This window comes from Microcebus murinus, chromosome 10, assembly GCF_040939455.1.
Source record: "Microcebus murinus isolate Inina chromosome 10, M.murinus_Inina_mat1.0, whole genome shotgun sequence".
NCBI lineage: Eukaryota > Metazoa > Chordata > Mammalia > Primates > Cheirogaleidae > Microcebus > Microcebus murinus.
The window spans coordinates 63,774,322-63,788,254 of NC_134113.1; the positions used below are offsets into that span (position 1 = coordinate 63,774,322).

At 34.0% G+C, this 13,933-nt stretch overlaps 1 protein-coding gene and 1 pseudogene across 4 annotated transcripts in view; one reads left to right on the top strand and one right to left on the bottom strand.

Annotated features, from left to right (window-relative positions):
* SLC16A7 (solute carrier family 16 member 7) overlaps nucleotides 1-13,933 on the top strand; it is a 156,696-nt gene that overhangs the window by 83,526 nt on the left and 59,237 nt on the right. For all 4 annotated transcript variants that reach the window (XM_012777162.3, XM_012777160.3, XM_076007445.1 and 1 more), the window contains exon 2: nucleotides 10,541-10,671. The gene's annotated coding sequence lies outside the window, so the exon portion shown is untranslated. The remainder of the gene's footprint in view (nucleotides 1-10,540; nucleotides 10,672-13,933) is intronic.
* LOC105878023 (DNA repair protein REV1 pseudogene) lies at nucleotides 8,600-12,671 on the bottom strand (annotated as a pseudogene).

A 13,933-nucleotide genomic window follows, 5' to 3' on the forward strand; every position in this document is an offset into this window, starting at 1 on the left:
TTCATTCAAGAATATTTATTAAACATGTAGGGACCAAGGCCATTGGCCTCTGAAGGTTTACTGAAAGGTCAGCTCACAATAAGGCAGATTAATAAGAGAAAGGGATTGCAAATTTATTTACTGTGCACAAGGGAAGAATCATAGTTATTGCCTAATATCACAATGGTGTCCAGAAGCTTATATATCCTCTTAAGGCTATAGAAAGAATGAGGCTTTGGATCCTGGTAAAATATGTTATGGAAGGGGAAAGGGGGAGAAGAATTCTCTTGAGTGGTAATAAATGATTACCAGGGACAATGATTAGATAGGAAGCAGAAGTTAATTTATAAATAGTTTTCTTGGAATTTAAATGATCTTTGGAGATAGTCTTTATTTTGTGAAGGGGTCTACTCAGGTTTGGTTACATTCTTGGTCTTCTTTCCCGTTATGATGATAAGATAACAGGTAGGGGAACAAGTACAATTATTCTTGGTGAGTTTGTCCTGTCTTTAGTAGTTAGAGGAAAAGTCTCTTTTAAAGCCTGCTGATTTCTAAGGGTTTTTAAATTAATATACTCATTATACAAGGGAGTCATATTTTGGGGTGAAATTCCTTGAGCTCCTTCAAACACCTACTATATTCTGGGAATAAAGTAAAATAAGATATGTATCCTGTCCTCAAGAACAGGGGAAGAGTGCCAAGTAAATGTGATATATCTGTTAGGATAAAAGTATGCACAGGGAGATAGGACTGAGATCAAAATCAGACCTTGTGATAGGGGAGGTGATGCTTACCTAGAGGTAAATTTAAACAGGAGCTGGTCACATGTGGGACGATAGTGGTGAAGGATACTTCAGTTGGCAGAAATAGTGGAAAAGATATGGATCTGAGAAATATCATGATGGCTCAAGGACTACAAATATTTTATTACAATTATTAACTAACACTTGCAGGTGTGTCAGAAAAAGAGCCCAGACCAGTGATTTTCAAACAGTAGTGTGCATCAGAGTCTCCTGGAACACTAGTTAAAACAATTTGCTGGGTTTCACTCCCAGAGTTTCTCATTCATTCTCATCTGCATGTCTAACAAGTTCTCTGCTTATGCTGCTAAACTAGGAACCATGCTGTTTAGCACTGTTCAGGACACCCATGTAAGTAAAGAAAATTCATTCTCTCTGCACTTAGCTGTGAGAGAGTTCTTAGAGTTCTTAGCTCTGACCCCAGTAACTAAAGACAGATTAATAAGAAAAAAAAAAACAAAGAAAAGTTTATTAACATGATACCTCATATATACATGGGAGGGAGATACTCAGAGAAATGAGTGAATCTTGAGGTGGCTTTGAATTCAGGCTTAAATACCATTGTCCATGCTTGAATCTCCGGCACATCGGGGGAAGGTTGGGGGGCAGGGGCAATATTTGTAACCCTAACAATATTTGTACCCTCATAATATGATGAAATAAAAGGAAGAAAATAAATACCATTGTCCACTGATGCAAAGAAAGGAGGGTGTGGGGAAGGCCAGTTATAGAGCAGTTCCCAGGAAAAGCAGGGTAAACAAGGATAAGGTTTGTTATGCACAGTAAGTCTGTGTCTTCTCCGTTGATGAGTCCGTAGTGATTAGTTGTCCTTCTTTTTCTGGTATACAGAGGAAAAACCCCTACAAATAGAGATTTCCAATGAAAGCCATCTTTACTGGGGTTAGTGACATCTCACTGTAGTTTTGATTTGCATTTCTCTTATGATTATTGACATTGAGCATTTTTCACATTTATTGGCCATTTGTCTATCTTCTTTTGAAAAGCCTCTGTTCCTTTCTTTTGCCCACTTTTTGATGAGGTTGATTTTTTTTTCTTGCTGATTTGCCTGAGTTTTTTGTAGATTCTGGTTATTAGCCGTTTATTAGATGTATAGCTTGCAAATATTTTCTCCTATTCTGCAGGTTGTCTATGTGCTCTGTTGATTGTTTCCTTGGCTGTGCGGAAGCTTTTTAATTTAATCAAGTCCCATTTATTTATTTTTGTTGTTGCTGTGATTTCACTTTGTGTGATCTTCATAAATTCTTTGCTTAGGTTGATATCTAGAAGAGTTTTTCCAACATTTTCTTCTTGAATTCTTATGATTTAATGTCTTAGATTTAAATCTGTTATCCATCTTTAATTAATTTTTGTGAGTGGTGAGAGATATGGATCTTGTTTAAATCTGTTTCATTCAGTCCCAAAACAATAGATGCTGGAGTGGGTGGGGAGATAGAGGAACACTTATACACTTCTGATGGGACTGCAAACTAGTGCAACCTGTATGGAAAGTAGTATGGAGATTCCTCAAAGAACCAAAAATAGACCTACCATTTGATCCAGCAATCCCACTATTGGATATTTACCCAAAGGGGAAAAAAAGTCCTTTTATCAAAAAGACACTTTCACTATAATGTTTATTGCAGCACAATTCACAATTGCAACGATTTGAAATCAACCCAGCTGCCCATCAATTGGTCAGTGGATTTATAAAATGTGGTATATGTATATAATGGAATACAACTCAGCCATAAAAAGTGAATTAATACCTTTTACAACAATCCAAATGGACCTGGAAATCATCCTCCTAAGTTAAGTATTGCAAGAATAGAAAAACAAACACTACATGTACTCACCATTAAATTGGAACTAACCCATCAGCACTCATGTGCACAGATAGAAATAAAACTTAACAGAAATTAAGCAGGTGCAAGGGGGAAAGAGGGGAGGGGTAAAATCATACTTAACAGGTACAATGTACACTATCCGTGTGATGGGCATACTTATAACTTTGACTCGAGCAGTACAAAAGCAATCCATATGACCAGAACTTTGTTCCCTTGTAATATTCTGAAATAAGAAAAATATAAATTTCCTTTACAGATGTAAGTTGCCATTACAAAAGGGTAATTATCAGAGCTTCTCTTGTGTCTACTTTTCTCAAAATAATCTGCTCAAAGTAATCCTTGTGTTAAAGAGGCATATTTTGGGGTAGCATTTTCTAGTCTTCTGCAACCACTGGACAAGACCTATAAGCAGGGATTGATTTCTTTTATGATGAAAATTTAGCTACCAGGAGAAAAGCATTAGAAAAAAGATAGGAAAATTTTATTGTTTATTTTTCATGCACCCTATCATAAGGTAAGGCCCGTCATAAAACATGTGGTATACATGTGATTGCTAAGGAACAAAATTAGCAGATACCACAGTCCTGGTTTTAACGATACAAGTAATATTCCTTTTATAGGGGAAATAAGCTTTGTGCCTACTTATAACACAGGCAGAAGTACAACTCACAACCAAGTTACATATAAGGAAATATATTTATGTTTACATACTGAAATTTTGTATTTTAACACTTTTGTATTTTAAATTTTTAATATAAAAATAAAAAATACTCATTATATATTCAAACACTTCAAGAATATCTAAATTATACATATAGCTATTTTCCAAATACATCTGCTATTAATAGCTTTTTATGTATTGTTCTAGATAATTTGTATGCATATATAAATATATGTACATAACAATTCTTTATGTGTATATACTTTAAAATAAATAGAATCATATTTTCCTGCTTTACAGCTTACGTTTTCTCATTCATTATACTTTTAACAACATTCCATCTATATTAGTGCATGTAGATATACCTCATTCTTTTTACAGTTGTTTAGTGTTAGTACTTTTTTTATGAACGTGCAGCAGCCTATTCATTTTCTAGTAACTTTCAGTCTGCCACAGTTATAGATCATGCTGCCCTGGACACAATTGTGTGTCTTTGCATACCTGTGCAATTGTGCTTATAAGAAAAACATCCTTATAGTGCAGTTGCTCGGTTTATGGCTTTTATAAACAAGTCACCACTAGTACTGTAATATATTAGTTTCCCAGGGCAACCATCACAAATATCTACAAACTTGATGGCTTAAAACAACAGAAATTTATTCTTACACTTCTGGATGCCAAGGTACAGAACCATACTACTTAAAAGAAGATATATGGGAGACTTTGTTCCATGACTTTTCTAGCTTCTAGTGGCAGTTGGCATTCTTTAGAGTTCCTTGGTTTGTGGTCACGTTGCTTTCTGCTCTGCTTCCACCTTCACATCACCATCTCATCTCTGTGTCTTCTCTTCTGTATGTCTGTCTCTAAACTTCCTCTGCCTCTCTTTGTTGTACAGGTACATGTGATTGCATTTTGGGCCCACCTGGTTAGTCCAGGGTGATAATGTCTTTCAAGATCCTTAACTTATACACATCTTTTGCCAGATAAGCTAATATCACAGATCCTGGGGATTAAAATATGGACATAGCCACCATTCAGCCTACTTCAACTGTTTTCATACATTTCTGAAAATATGATACAAGTTGAGTGTCTCTTATCCAAAATGCTTGAGATCAGAAGTGTTTTGGATCTCAGATTTTGGAATATTTGCACATATATAATGAAATATCTTGAAGATGGGATTCAAATCTAAACACAGCATTCATATATGCTTACATATACTCTATACACATAGCCTGAAGGTAATTTTATATGATATTCATTTTTTAAATAATTTTGTACATGAAACAAAGTTTTGATTATGTTTTGACTGTGACCCATTACATGAGGCCAGGTATGGAATTTTGCACTTGCAGCATCAAATCAGCACTCAAAAAGTTTCAGACTTTGGATCATTTTGAATTTCAGATTGTCAAATTAGGAGTATGCTCTACCTGTATTAGAAATCAGGGGGATTGTTTAGTATAGGAGGTCAATTTCCAATTCTTCATAGATAATTATATACTGGTTCATATTATTTTTCCTGATTTTCCCATTACGAAAGCATCTGTAGTTTGACCCTTATTGTCAATCAATATTCTCAGAATCTTTTAACTACAGTGATAGTTTACTTTTGAAAATAGGTTTTGTGTTGCTGACATTTTGCGGGCCATACACTATTGATATCTTTCATGTCTAGATTTCAAACTAAATTAGTCAATAAGATTTAAAAGATGGTTCATTTTGAAGAATAAAAAAGCCTCTCAAAATTAGATTCCAATTTTAATTTAATTACATGTTAGAAAAGATTTGGTTCAATTTAATTCCCATTATAAAATTGGGTGAGTTGTCACCTAAACTTAAACACTATACATTGAATTGACAGTGCTATATCCTTTTGCATAAGAAGGAAATACAGACTGAAAATATAAGTGGATCATTCTTTAAGAAACATATTAATTCATTTAGGTGAAAACATAGGCCACTTTACAAGTAGTATGCACAGAAGACCTTATGCTTTAACTTTAAGGCAACTAGAGGAATTTATGGTGAAACTGATAGTCTTCTAACACTTATTCATTTAATTTGGGACTTAAGTTTGCTGAGTAAATTATTTCTGGACCATATTTTGAAACATAAATTTCTGGATTATGCAGACTATTGATAAGGCTTTGTAGAGTTGATGCATGCTGGTGTAGGTTTGGGAAGATGAAGAAAGGATTATTCGTGAAGTGTATAAAGGAACATTCTAATACTGTGTACAACTGAATGAAATAGAGCCTTGAATATAATACCAGGGACTACCTATTGACCATCCCTAATAGGTTCATTATTCATTTGTCCTACATATTTTTCTCCATAGATTAATCAACCTATATTGATTCTAGAAGACAAGGCAAAGTTCTTATACTTCAGTACATCCCAATATATAAGTTTCTGAAAAACACTTGAAATAGCCAAATGGTTTCATAGTCATCAAGTCTCTCTTTTAACAGTGATAATATATACTCCCCCCAAATTATAAAAAGCACAGATGTAAATAAGCTGGAATAATGATGAATTTCAAAGGACTTTGATGGATAGTTGTAGTTTTTGAATTCCAAAGAAAAAGTATATGAATTCTGGTGAAAAAGACAAGTGAAGAAGACGTGCAAGAATTGAAATTTAGAAATTCCCCGTAGGAATAAAACTGAAGGAATGTGAATTGTATGCAGAAAGAGCAGCCTGCAAGTTAATGTGTTAAAGTGGAATCAGCAAAAATTGCCCTAATAAAAAGATATTAGTTATGGCACTAATTTGATCGCCTATTGTACATTACACTTTGGAAAAGTCACCTCTGACCTTCTGTGCCCTCATCTATAAAATGTGAATCAAAATACCAGTTCCGAGGCCAGGCGCGGTGGCTCACGCCTGTAATCCTAGCTATCTGGGAGGCCAAGGCGGGCGGATTGCTCGAGGTCAGGAGTTCGAAACCAGCCTGAGCAAGAGCGAGACCCCGTCTCTACTATAAATAGAAAGAAATTAATTGGCCAACTAATATATACAAAAAATTAGCTGGGCATGGTGGCGAATGCCTGTAGTCCCAGCTACTTGGGAGGCTGAGGCAGTAGGATTGCTTGAGCCAGGAGTTTGGGGTTGCTGTGAGCTAGGCTGACGCCACGGCACTCACTCTAGCCTGGGCAACAAAGCGAGACTCTGTCTCAAAAAAAAAAAAAAAAATACCAGTTCCCCCAAGTTGATGGGATTATAAAAATCAATTAATTGAATCTTTAGAAAAAATTGAAAGCTCTAGAGCATTGTTTATTTTTTCATGCACTCAGTTATAAGTAAAGCCCATCATAAAACATGGCATATGTGTGATTGCTAAGGAACAACATTAGCATATACCACAGTCCAGATTCTAGCTATGATAATTAACACTGCTTTTGTAGGAGTGAATAAGCTTTATGCCTACTTGGACTTCAAGAAGCAGTCCCCAAAATATTAATAGTTGCTTTCCCAAATTAAAGGAAAGCCTTCTTATCTGCTTAAGAATTAATTGTTATTCTACTGCCTTTTTAGACCCACTGGCAAATTCTATAACACTACCTTTCATGTTTAAAACTGAAGATCAGTATGTGCATTGTGTGACTGTATTTGCATAAATATATGTAAAATATATTATGATAGTTTAATAGATGTAGAAAAGTAGATGTAAACATAGATTAATATACAAAACAAAGGGTGCCTAGATTATTGACCTCTTTGTTGAAAGGAATCCTGTATGTGAGATAGTCTTCCTGGAAGAAAATGGGCCAGTCAGGATAAGGCACTGTGAAATTTCATAGAAATGTTGGTGAGCATATAACATTTGGACTTGTAAAGATCTCTTATATGACCCCTAAGCTGGCCTACATAAATTGTGAGTATAATTAAGCAAATAGACTGGGAGGCTCAGAACTCAATTTGCAGATATGCCTTGGGCTTCCTCTGAGGCTTTGCCCTGAACCCAGGGAAGTTCTCCCTGACAGAGGAAAAAGACAGAAAATGCATTTCCTCAAAATACAAAGGTTTACTACCTAGGATAGGCTGTTTACTTGAGTGGAATGGAGCTGCCATTCTTAAATCACCCAGTTTAAAAAAGCTACAGAGACTTCCATGGCACCTGATAAGACCAGAGCTGCTGTGTGAGCCTCTTCTCAGAGCTCTTACCCAGACCCAGGAGACCCACTTAGAGTAACTCTTCATTCCTAGCGCAAGTTATACCCTAATTCCATCCTTATGAATTACTCAGCTGTTACTCGTGACTTTCAGACTCTTTAGTCATCTTCATTCTAGTCTCCACCCTCACTTTCTCACTGACTAGGCATTTTTGTTTGTTTGTTTTGCAATTTTACAAAATTTCTGCATTTTATTTCCATTTGTGGAACTAATTCATAATAGTTATTTGAAGCGTTCAAAATTAAATTACCTTCAAGTTACTAGGCAAAGACATGATGTAAGGGTAATCTAATACCTATAAAATTATCCTGAAATTTTTCATAAATACCAAAAAGCACCTAGGAATGAATCAAACAGCAAAACATAACAGAAAAAAAAAAAAAAACCAAAAAAACACACATGGAAAGACTTTCTCACTTTCCAGAACAGAACCAGGATCTTCTTTCTGTACCTCAGTTTCTACAGCTATAAATTAAAGGGTAATATTAATCTCTGACATTAAACTCTAAATCTGTAAAAAATCCATAAAAAAATGTATAAACTGTAAAAGCAACTAAAACATCAAGCCAGATATTAGTTTATAATGACTGAGACTGAAATATAAACTGCTGTTGTTGCATGCATTTGTTTTTTATGACAAGTAAAGTATTAAAAAATAAAATACAGTTCACCAATTTACTAAGATGTGGAAATACTTAATCTCACTAAAAGTTTACCACTATAATTTTAACAGCTATATGTCTGGATTATTCAAAAACCATTATGATGCAAGCTTCTAGAAATTACTCTTAAAAAAACAATTTCATTCTTTCAGGAATTTAAGCACTGAAAATATGTGATATTTACACAGCTCAAAACTTCAACAGCTGATAAGGTCTACATGAGGAATGAATGCTCACAGTCACAACTATGTCACTGTTTAAATTACTTGGAAGTTTTTTAGTCACAATTAAATCTAATTGTTTAAAAATATTTTAGTAAATAAGAAAGCTTTCTATAATCTCTTACACTTACTGTAACTTCATAATCTGACATTCCTAGAGACTTTACGTTATGAGAACTTAGTCTTGATTAGTGTACTGATGATAGCATAGGAACAAAATGATTAAGCATGATTTTTTCTTAAGAAAACAATTTTAGTATCTATCTGTGTTGGTTACAACGAGGGCAGACCTATTTTTTTTTTAACTTTTCCCTTCCTAGAAAGATATTACCACTTTGTAGAGTATTGCCAAACTTAATTCATGCTTCTGCATTAATATGTGATGCAGTCTTGAATGAGCATAGACGTCTGCCCTAAAACTGCAGTCTGAAGGTTTGGATGGCACTGAAGGTGCTGCCTTGCGATGAGTAGGTATCGAGGATGTACTATTTGTACTTGAAGGCCCCTAAACAATGGAGTGATGAGCACCCTTGATTTTACTGTTACTGTGCAATGATAGTGAGAAAGTGGTAGTTCTGTGTGGATTACTAAAAGCATCTGTGTTTCTGGTTGCTTCACTGCATCTGCTGCAGAGTGCACTCTCTGAAGTCAGTGCTGCTCTTCTCAGCCTTCTCCTCCTCCTGGGCAGAGTCTGGAGAAAGCCTGCTGTCAACGGTGTTGCCCATGGGCACCAATCAATCCTGTATCTTTAAGGCACCCTTAGAGGTATGAGTGTATCCACTAAAATGGCTGCCTCTGCAATGCAGACTTCCATTCTGTTCCCTTCCCAGAAAGATCTGCTCTAAATCCACAAAGTTGCAATCATAATTTGCATTTTCTTCATTCCAATTGTACATTCCATTGACTTTGACTTCATTTTCTGTCCTAATCTCCTTAATTATGTGTTTTAACCTGTTGTTGACATGTTTGGCTATATTGTTTGAACCTGGCACAGGATCCTCATGTTTGCAGACAGCGTTAAAGTTGAGACCTTTCTGCATATTGGACTGCTTGGTTTATAGCTGATATGGAATGTAGGAGCAGAGTCGTCTAGCTTTGATGCTTTCCGCATCCACTCCCGTCAAAATACTTTTTCCTCCTTTAATTCTTTAATTTTGGCATTAGGAAGATTTGTGGCAATAATGTGTACTGTTTTATATTTGGAATACTACACATGGTATTGACCTCCATGCAACACTGTTAGCTTTCTCAGTTCCTCAGCAGAAGGATCTGTATATCCATTAACAAAGATGCCAATGCCACTAAAAATTATAGGTGAAGTCCCATCTTTCTAAGCATCTGATTGAAACTGTTCCTCCAGTTTCTAGACTGACTTGGCATTTAGATCACACTTCCTTCATCCTCTCCTACAAACCTCCTTTGACCTGGTGGGTGTGTTGTCTTTGTTAAGCACTTTAAAAACTGGCCCTGGATGCAAGTCAAGCAACCAGTTATTTATTTAATAATTGAAAAATCTGACTTTTCGCAAAATGAACTGTTAATTACTAAGTTCTATGTAGCCAGCACCATATTTAAGGTCAAATAAAGATATTTGATGTATTAGACATTTAGCATATTCATCTCTCACACCGATTTAAGTAGGAAGTTAGAATTCTAAATCAGAAGATCTCTAAAATAATTTTTTTTTCTTTTATGACCTAATCTGTCTTATTGTAAGCCTTGTATATTATTGACATTGTTTCTAATAATTCTCTTTTAAATTTTCTGTTTATTTCCATTGTCAATGGAAATTTAATGTATTCAATTGAATTTTATAGCAAATCATTTAAATGGGTATAGGGAATGATTTGAATGACAACTAATGAATTCCAATAAAATTCCTTTTCTTAGAATTTACTCTCTAATAATTTTCTTTCTTTTCTTTCTCGTAATGTATAGGTATATAATATACTGGGTTTTTAAAATTATAAAACCTGACTTTTCTTTATCTTATTCTTTTTATTTTTCTCATGCACATATCTGATCCATTTTGGTTATGTTAGTAGGTCTAGCAAGGGATTGACAAAGATATATTCACTTTTAATAATTATTTAAAGATGGTCACAATTTATTGGGATGAAGTAAAGATAGTGGCTCTAATGAGGCTTATGGAATTCAATTACACAAATAACAACTTGATTTTCTGTTTTTTCAGATAATCTGGAGTCTGCTCTACCTCTCTTCCTTTGTATTACCTTCAGTATCACACTGCAAGATATAACGACTAGGCGTAAAGATCCCACGGATAATCCAAAGAAATCTGTTCAAGTGGGCATTTGTCAACAGGTAAAACTATACTTTTAACTCTGTTTTTCTTGGCTATGCCCACAAATAAAAGAAATTATGCACCATAGTAATATATTATATAAAACGGTACAGAATTTTCTACAGGAAAAAGAAAAACAAGCATGAAGCTAATGAATGTGTATGAATTGGGTCTTGACTATTGGTCAACTCAAGAGTTGCTAATAAGGAAGAGGTGACAATCTTAGCAGTGGAATTTTTGGAATTAATTAGTTCTGGTTCCACTTTCTAATGGATTGGTTAAGAGACCATAAGATGCCACTTTATATAAAAGAAACAAAATACATAGTAGATAAAGTGATGAGGTATATGAGTGGAGCCTTGCAACCTGTAGCATGCAGCTATTAAAAGCAAGGAAATATGCTGGAAACAGAGAACAAAAGATCATATACTGAGATAATAACTGGTGACTCTGAAAAATTAATACAGAAGAACAGAGAAAAAGATTAAGGAGACCAAAGTGGCTCAATCATATAATGCTTTTTTAAAAAAGAGCCAAGGAAACTTTTGAAAAGACTGACGTATGTAGCATCTGAGAAAATAGTTTGACTTGTATAACAAAACAAGGACAACTCAAATAGTTGATAATTCAAAGAACAAACGTACAGTTTCATGCAATGTACATTAGAAAATATGAATGTAATAGGGACTAGAAATCGGAATTCCTAAAGAGTTTTTTTAAGGCCAGAATCTACAGAAATGGGAAACAGTCTTCTATGGAAGACAGATGCACATATCACAAAAAGTCGTCCAAAATTGTTAAGAAAAGAACTTTCATTTGCTAAAAGATGTCTATGGAGAGGATTGATACTTAAAATAATGGAATGTGTGCTTATGTGTGTGTGTACATACATCTGTGTACATGTACATGGTGTGTATGTGTGTGTTGGAGATAGAAAAATGGGAGAGATTGATGGTATATGTCATTATTATACATTTTTACTTCTTTCAGTTTTTGGATGTTTCTGATTTTTTAGTCTCTTTCTGGATTTGAATGATGGATTCATCATTTACTCATATATACCTTAGTCAAGATACATTCAGCAAATATTGCTTTCCTTTATTTTTCATTTAGAATGTTATGTAAGGTCCACTTTTTCTCAGGCACTTAATACCATAATTGCTACCAGCATTAGCCATAGTATTGCTTTCCATGTCTAGAAAATGCTGTTAGAATATCTGCCTCAAACAAACATATATGGGACTACATTTTCTTTCTACTTATTTATTTAACTTATTTTATGATAAAACATCAGGTTATATCACATTGTTATTTGGAAGGAAATAAATTCATTATTGAGGCTGAAACTTCATAGTTGCAGAGATAAAATTACAGCAGTGGGCACAACAAGTAAATAGGTTTTCTTTGTAGGCACAAATATCCACAGCTATTTATTTATCAATTTATCTTTTATTTAATAAACATACTAAGTATCCTACTATATGCCAATAACTTTACTGAGAACTGAAGATACAATGATTACCTTGTTGTTACCTTAGACTATGATGGAAAAGACAGTTAATGAATAAATAATTAGAAATGTTATTTAAAGGCAACAACATTATAAGAGTTCCTAAGTTATTTATTCGAAAAGTGAGGAATTTGGAGAAAAAAAATGTTTCCTATGGTTCAAATTGAAATCAGAACTATTAAAAAAGTACTTATAACAATGGCTTATAATAGTGAGATAAGGTAAGAATCTAAATATTCCTCGATTTATTGAAATAATTTAGTCAATATTACCCAGTGATGTAACTATATATTCATAAGTTTAAAAAATGAGAAATTCAGCTGTACCTATATACAGTACATTTATTATTAATAATATATTTATTAAATTTGTATATATACATACACATGTGTGTATGTATGTATAGACATATATGTGTAAATATTTACTGTGTTCATTATTTATTCAAAGAAGCACATTATTTCACATTTTGACATTTTTGAAATCAGGGTGTCTTACACTGAAGGCCATCTTACGATCATTGTTGCCAAAGTGGCAGTCATGACAGAGTTATGGTCCATTCCTGTGCAAACTTGATGGTAGTTTCTGATAATAGTTGGATAATTTCAATTGCTTAATATTGTAGTCCACAAACTATTTATGATCCATTAGAGGAAGGACCATAAGTCTTGTTGTCTGAATATTTTCTGTTAATATGTTCTGATAAGATGAAGAAAGCATCACTGTCAAAACTTATACCAGAGTGGCTAGTATCTAATTCCTAGAGACACTAATAGAGCACTTTATAGAACTGCCAGATCATCAATGCTCTTTATAGCTCAGGGGATTCTATTGTGTAGGAAAACATAACTATAGCAAGCTATAAGTAAAAATGTCATGCGGAAGAATCATCATTTGATTGTGAAAATTTTTAGGAATAATTAAATCAGTTGGATTTTTCCCCTTGATACATATTTTCACATATAATTTTGATATAACTTAAAATTGTCATTTCCCATTGGGTAAAACAAGTTACACATATGTATATAATTGAAACTCTAGCATAATATTCACCAATATGTTTATAATAGTTTATTCTAGTGATAGGATTGTGGGTGCTTTATATATTTTTGTTTATTACATGTGTTTTTCATATTTTTAAATTGTAAATTCTCAGTTAATGTCCATATAGTTGAAAATAATAAATGGTTATTAATTTCAAATTTTAAGTAAAATTTAATTTTAAATTTCTGGATTAAAAATAGAATGCATATATTTCCAAATTTTAGAAGAACCACTTGGAAAGCTCTTTTTTCCTTTGGAGCAAGTGCAGCTAGCAAAATATAGGAACTCACATTCACAGAAAAGAATGACTATAAGTAAATGAAAAGACTTTCAAGATTGTTCATAATCACAGAGTGCAAAATAAAACTACAAAGGAATATTTTAAATCTACTGGATTAGGAAAAATAAGATAACATGTATGCATTGGTCAAGATGTGTGGCAAAGAGAATTCTGACACACTGTTATCACATATTTATTTATTTATTTTTGAGACAGAGTCTCGCTTTGTTGCCTAGGCTAAAGTGAGTGTCGTGGCGTCAGCCTAGCTCACAGCAACCTCAAACTCCTGGGCTCAAGCAATCCTGCTGCCTCAGCCTCCCAAGTGGCTGGGACTATAGGCATGCACCACCATGCCTAGCTAATTTTTTCTACATATATTAGTTGGCCAACTAATTTCTTTCTGTTTATAGTAGAGATGGGGTCTCGCTCTTGCTCAGGCTGGTTTTGA